Raw genomic sequence first — 6,251 nt, 5'->3', positions numbered from 1 at the left:
AATGTGTGAGTGGCAACTTGAAATCAAATGGATTAAAGTCCTTTGAACTCAAAGAAATTTGTGAAAGTGGTAGATTCATGGGATCCCAAGTGTTAACTATGTGCCTACGACTGGCTGTAATTTTCTGCTTCCAGTTGGTGTCCATCATGAAACTCAAGTTCATGAGTGCTTATTTTATTAAAATGTTACATATATGCTTTTCGGATGCTGTACTAAAAGAATAAACAATGATAGATATAAGGAATAAGGGATAAAAAATTCACTTAACAAAGCAAGTTTTGAAACATAAAATTTTAGAGAAACAATTTTATTTGGAACAATGAAAATATTTCTGTCAGTGCTGTAAAATTATATTTTTCATTCTACTAAAACTCCTCCCTCGTGTAGATATAATATGGGCAAATTTCTGACAGAAATAAATCATGAAGGTTTGGAAACTGACTTGGTTTCCCTCGCCCCAACCGCCATCAATTTCAAGTGCTAATTCTTGTTTAAAGATCTATATTCAAATGGGAATAATTTTGCCATCAGACAACACTATACCTAACATATGGACTCTCTAGACTCGTGTTTCTTGGTGTGCCCTTACCTATGAAAGAACACAAAAGTTGACACATTAAGTTTTAAACACAATTGGTAAGACATCTATGTTCTACTCAGTTCTACCATATTTTGTTTAACTAGAAATCAATGAGCTCAGTTATCTTTCTTTTCATTTATGGAGTGAATCGCCAATATTTCTGAAGTTGTTGAAGACTCAGTTGTCAGCATCTGTAGTGACGGATGCTAATGTGAATGCTCACATATGTGCAGGGGTCCTCAATAGTTGAAGTCTAAAGGAAAAGTCTCTCAAGAACTTGGGTAGGGGAAAGGTAAGCATGTCCCCATTATTAGATTAATCAGCAAGGAGAATAAAGTCAAACTAAACCTTCTCCTGAAAGAGAATGGCCTGAAGGAACATCCAAAAAGAGAATGAGTCATTGAGAGGAGAGATCTGGTAATCAAGGAACCAAAGAAAGAAGTTTTCAAGAACTAGCCAGGAGGAGGGGGTAATCCACGATAAAGTTATCGCTATCGAATCAGGGTGCGGTAAACCATGAATTTTGGAATATTTAGAAATCTACAAAGAAACCAGTCTCCTCATAACAAGGCCAGACTAAGGGTGGGTCAGATCATCAGGATCAAGAACACCAATTTACAAATAGCTCAAAAATATCAATACAGCTGGGCGCAGTGACTCAGGCCTATAATCTCAGCAACTGGGGAGGTTGAAGCAGAAAGATCATAGGATGGAGGCCAGCCTCAGCAATTTAGCAAGATCCTCAACAACTTAGGGAGACCATGTCTCAAAAAATAAAAAGGGACTGGAGATGTGGCTCAGTAGTAAAGCACCCTTGTCTTTAATCCCCAATACTCCCAAAAAACAACACACACACATATATGATCTATATAGCATATCGTAATGTTATAGTATGTACATATTATATGTACCTATGTAGATATAATAAGTATTGTGCATCATAATATTGTGTATATATGATCTATACATTTATCATATAATGTCATACATGTATATACCATGTATTTAATATATCATATATTATTTATAGCATAGAGCACATATATGTATATATATATAGCAATACAAATGGATGGATATTGGGGAAAGATATTTATCAGGATTCCTCTTTACAGGACCATATGTGGTTGGGTTGTGTTTGACTGTAGGGCAGCTGCCACTCATATAGTGAAGATTTCCAAGATGCCTTCATATTCACTTAAAAAACACCTCCTGAGTATCAGATAGATGCTGCACTGGATGCTGGATTTCTAGATGAGCAAAGCAAAGAGTCCTGTTTTCATTGCATTTCTGCAAAGGGAGACAGGCAATAAGCATGGGTGGAATGGATAAGTAAATTCGATAATATACCCAGTAAGTAGCATATAAAAAATAACTGAGTAAAGAGGATCAGGAATAGGAGGGAATTCCTTTTCAGATAGAGTTATTGGTGCCATGTCGTGTTAAGATGGCAAGCATTTGGGCAAAGACTTGAAGGGGAAGTGACATGTGGGGACCCCTGTGGGAAGACATCAGGCTAATTGCAGAGTTATATTGATTGTTGGGGGGCCCTGATGAAAGTGGTCTTTATTTTACTCTTTCTGGTACAGAATTCACTTCCTCTTTGGGATGTGTGTGGAGGGCTGGAACTCGGGGCCTGACATATGCCAAGTATATGCATTTTTTTTGGTATTAAGAATTGAATGGTACAAAAACGGCATGGTATTGGTACCAAAATAGACAAGTAGATCAATGGTACAGAATAGAGGACATGGACACAAACCCAAATAAATACAATTTTCTCATACTAGACAAAGGTTCCAAAAATATGCAATGGAGAAAAGATAGCCTCTTCAACAAATGGTGCTGGGAAAACTGGAAAACCATATGCAATAGAATGAAATTAAACCCCTATCTCTCACCCTACACAAAACTCAACTCAAAATGGATCAAGGACCTCAGAATCAGACCAGAGACCCTGCATCTTATAGAAGAAAAAGTAGGTCCAAATCTTCAACTTGTTGGCTTAGGATCAGACTTCCTTAACAGGACTCCCATAGCACAAGAAATAAAAGCAAGAATCAACAACTGGGATAATTCAAACTAAAAAGCTTTCTCTCAGCAAAGGAAACTATCAGCAATGTGAAGAGAGAGCCTACAGAGTGGGAGAATATCTTTGCCAACCATACTTCAGATAGAGCGCTAATTTCCAGAATCTATAAAGAACTCAAAAAACTCTACACAAAGAATACAAATAATCCAATCAACAAATGGGCTAAGGAAATGAACAGACACTTCACAGAAGAAGATGTACAAGTAATCAACAGATATATGAAAAAATGTTCAACATCCCTAGTAATAAGGAAAATGCAAATCAAAACTACCCTAAGATTTCATCTCACCCCAATTAGAATGGCGATTATCAAGAACACAAGCAACAATAGTGTTGGCAAAGTTGTGGTGAAAAAGGAGCACTCATACATTGCTGGTGGGGTTGCAAATTAGTGCAGCCACTCTGGAAAGCAGTGTGGAGATTCCTCAGAAAGCTTGGAATGGAAACACCATTTGACCCAGCTATCCCACTCCTTGGCCTATACCCAAAGGACTTAAACTCAGCATACTACAGAGATACAGCCACATCAATGTTCATTGCAGCTCAATTCACCATAGCCAGATTGTGGAACCAACCTAGATGCCCTTCAGTTGATGAATGGATAAAGAAACTGTGGCATATATATACAATGGAATATTACTCCTCAATGAAGAATGATAAAATTATGGCATTTGCAGGCAAATGGATGAAATTGGAGAATATCATGCTAAGTGAGATAAGCCAATCTCAAAAAACTAAAGGACGAATGATCTCGCTGATAAGCGGATGAGGACATATAATGGGGGGTGGGAGGGGTTAGCATTAGGTTTAGGGTTAGGTTTAGGGTTAGGGATAAGGAGAGCGGTAAGAATGACGGAAAGAAGGACTGTATAGAGGGAAAAGAGGGGTGGGAGGGGTGGGGGGGAAGAGAAAAAAATAATCAAACATCATTGTCCTACGTAAACATATGATTACACAAATGGTATCCCTTGACTCCATGTACAAATAGAGAAACAACATGTATCCCATTTGTATACAATAATAAAAAAAAAAAGAAGCAAATTAAAAAAAAATAAAAAAAATAAAAAAATATTTAAAAAAAAGAATTGAATGGGGGCGGCTGGGGTTGTGGCTCAGTGGTACAGCATTCATCTAGCATGTGTGAGGCCCTGGCTTCGAGCCTCAGCACGGGATATAAATAAATAAATAAATAAATAAATAAATTTCTATGTAAAAAAAAAGAATTGAATGGGGAGGCGAAGCAGGTATTTTCAGCCATAGAGCTTCTATGCCCACAGTCCTTTTTCTTTTTGTTTTGCAACAAGATCAACCTGAATTGATTTGTAATCCTTCTGGGTAGCTGGGATTAGAGGCATGTGTTTGGCATGTGGGTTAAAAGCGTGTGCTTCTGTCCTAATCAAACATCAGGATTTTTTTTTTTTTTTTTTTTTTTTTTTTTTTGGCAGTACTGAGGATTGAATCCAGGAGCTCATGCATACCAGAAAGTACTACCACTGAGCTACATCCCAAACCCTGCTGAGCACATGGTTTTCTATCACAGAGCTGCACTCCCAGGTCAGAACTCAGGTCTACATACTTTACATATTGGGTTGATATTTCAGGGATGTCAGGCCAAGATTGCACCAAATTATGAGGCTGTTCAGTATGTTCATTTGTTTCCATCTCTCCTGATGTCATGAAATAGGGTACAGAGAAAAGGAAACCTAGTATTCTCTTTGGGGGAATGTAAATTGTGGAAAACGATATGGAGTTGCCTTACAAAACTAAAAATAATACTGCTATATGATTCAGCAACCCCAGTTTTTGGTATAAATCCAGTTATGATATATGGAAATTAAGTAAGTTATGTCCAAGAGATGTCTGCATTCCCACATCTACCAGAACATTATTCAAAATAACCAAGAAAGAGCAACTGTGTAAGAGTTCATGGATGGGTAAAGAAATTGTGGTACATAGATACCAAGGAAAATTATTCAGTCTTGAAAAAGGAGGAGTCTGGGAGTGTAGCTCAGTGATAAGAGTGCTTGCCTAGCTGTCTGGCTTTCTCTTCCTTCCTTCCCTTCCTTCCCTTCCTTCCCTTCCTTCCCTTCCTTCCCTTCCTTCCCTTCCTTCCTTCCTTCCTTCCTTCCTTCCTTCCTTCCTTCCTTCCTTCCTTCCTTCCTTCCTTCCTTCCTTCTTTTCTTCCTTTCTTCTTTCCTTTCCTCCCTCCTCTCTGTCTCTCTCTGTCTCTCTCTCTCTCTTTCATTTTTGGTACCAGGAATTGAACCAGGGACACTTAACCACTGAGCTATATCCCCAGTCCTTTTTTATTTCTTCTTTTGAGATAGGGTCTTGCTAAATTGCTGAGGTTGACTTTGAATGTGCAATCCTCCTGCTTCAGCTTCCTGAGCTTCTAGGATTACAGGCATACCACAATGCCTGGTTTTTTTGATACCTAGCACCACAAAAAAGAAAAAAAAAAAAAAAAAGAGATCCTGACATTTATAACAATGTAGATGAACCTGGTGGACATTTGGCTAACTGAAATAAGCAAAGACAAAGAGAAGAACAAGGCATATTCTAAATGGAATCTTAAAAAAAAAGAAAAGAAAAGAAAAAGAAAAGCAAGAGTAAAATGTGTAGAAACAGAAAATAAAATGTTGCTACCTGGGTTGGGATGGTGGGATAGGACAAGTGGGAGAAGGAAGTGGTACTACGTAAATCCAAGGATACAAAGTTGCACATATGTAGGATGAATAAATATAGGCAGCTAATTAAAGTATGAGTAATTGTTATAATACTGTACAGTATAAATTTGCTGAGAATTTTAGGTGCTCTTAATGAAACAAGAGGAGTGACCAAGGAAGATGATGGATATGTTAATTTGCTTGACAATAGTAACCATTGTACTATGTAGCAGTACATGGAAACATCATGGAGTATACCATAAAATAAAAAGCCATTCTGTGACCTGCCCTGGCTAGGGGAGGCACCCTTCTTCTCTCCTCTTGAGGCACCCTTCTTCTCTCCTGAGGGGTCAGGAGCCTCAGGGCCTTTCCACTGAATTAAGGCTGACCTACAACTAGACTTGCCCTCCTAGGGACTGTACCTCAGCATCCTTTCTGACACTTCAGCCTCTGAAAGTGGATGCAGATGATCCTTTACACTAATGCCCTCGGGCACCCTCATGCAGAAGATAATGTCCTAACCTCAGATTGCTTCTATAGTATTTCAGATACAATGCTTACTAGACATTAAAAAATAGCAGAGGGTTAGCTCAGTGGTAGAGCTCTTGCCTAGTGTTCTGGAGGTCCTAGGTTCAATCCCCACCCAGCAGGAGAAGCCAGGGGCAGCAGGGATCAAGCCAGGCAAAAGGGGTGGCCCTGGTGGAACCAGGTAGACAGGTAAAGAGATTGGACAACTTGATGGAGGTTCAGTAGGAACAACAGGGAACAGAAAGAGTTTTACAAGGCTTCTGATGTTGGGGTAGGCAGTCCTGACTTTAAAATAATTACACATACGGAGTTCAAGAAGGTTGAACACCCTGGGCATGGTGGCACACGCCTGTAATCCCAGAGATGACTGAGGCAGCAGGATCAC

Source organism: Sciurus carolinensis, chromosome 4 (genome assembly GCF_902686445.1).
Source record: "Sciurus carolinensis chromosome 4, mSciCar1.2, whole genome shotgun sequence".
In the NCBI taxonomy this organism is placed as follows: Eukaryota; Metazoa; Chordata; class Mammalia; order Rodentia; family Sciuridae; genus Sciurus; species Sciurus carolinensis.
This window is presented reverse-complemented; position numbering follows the sequence as displayed.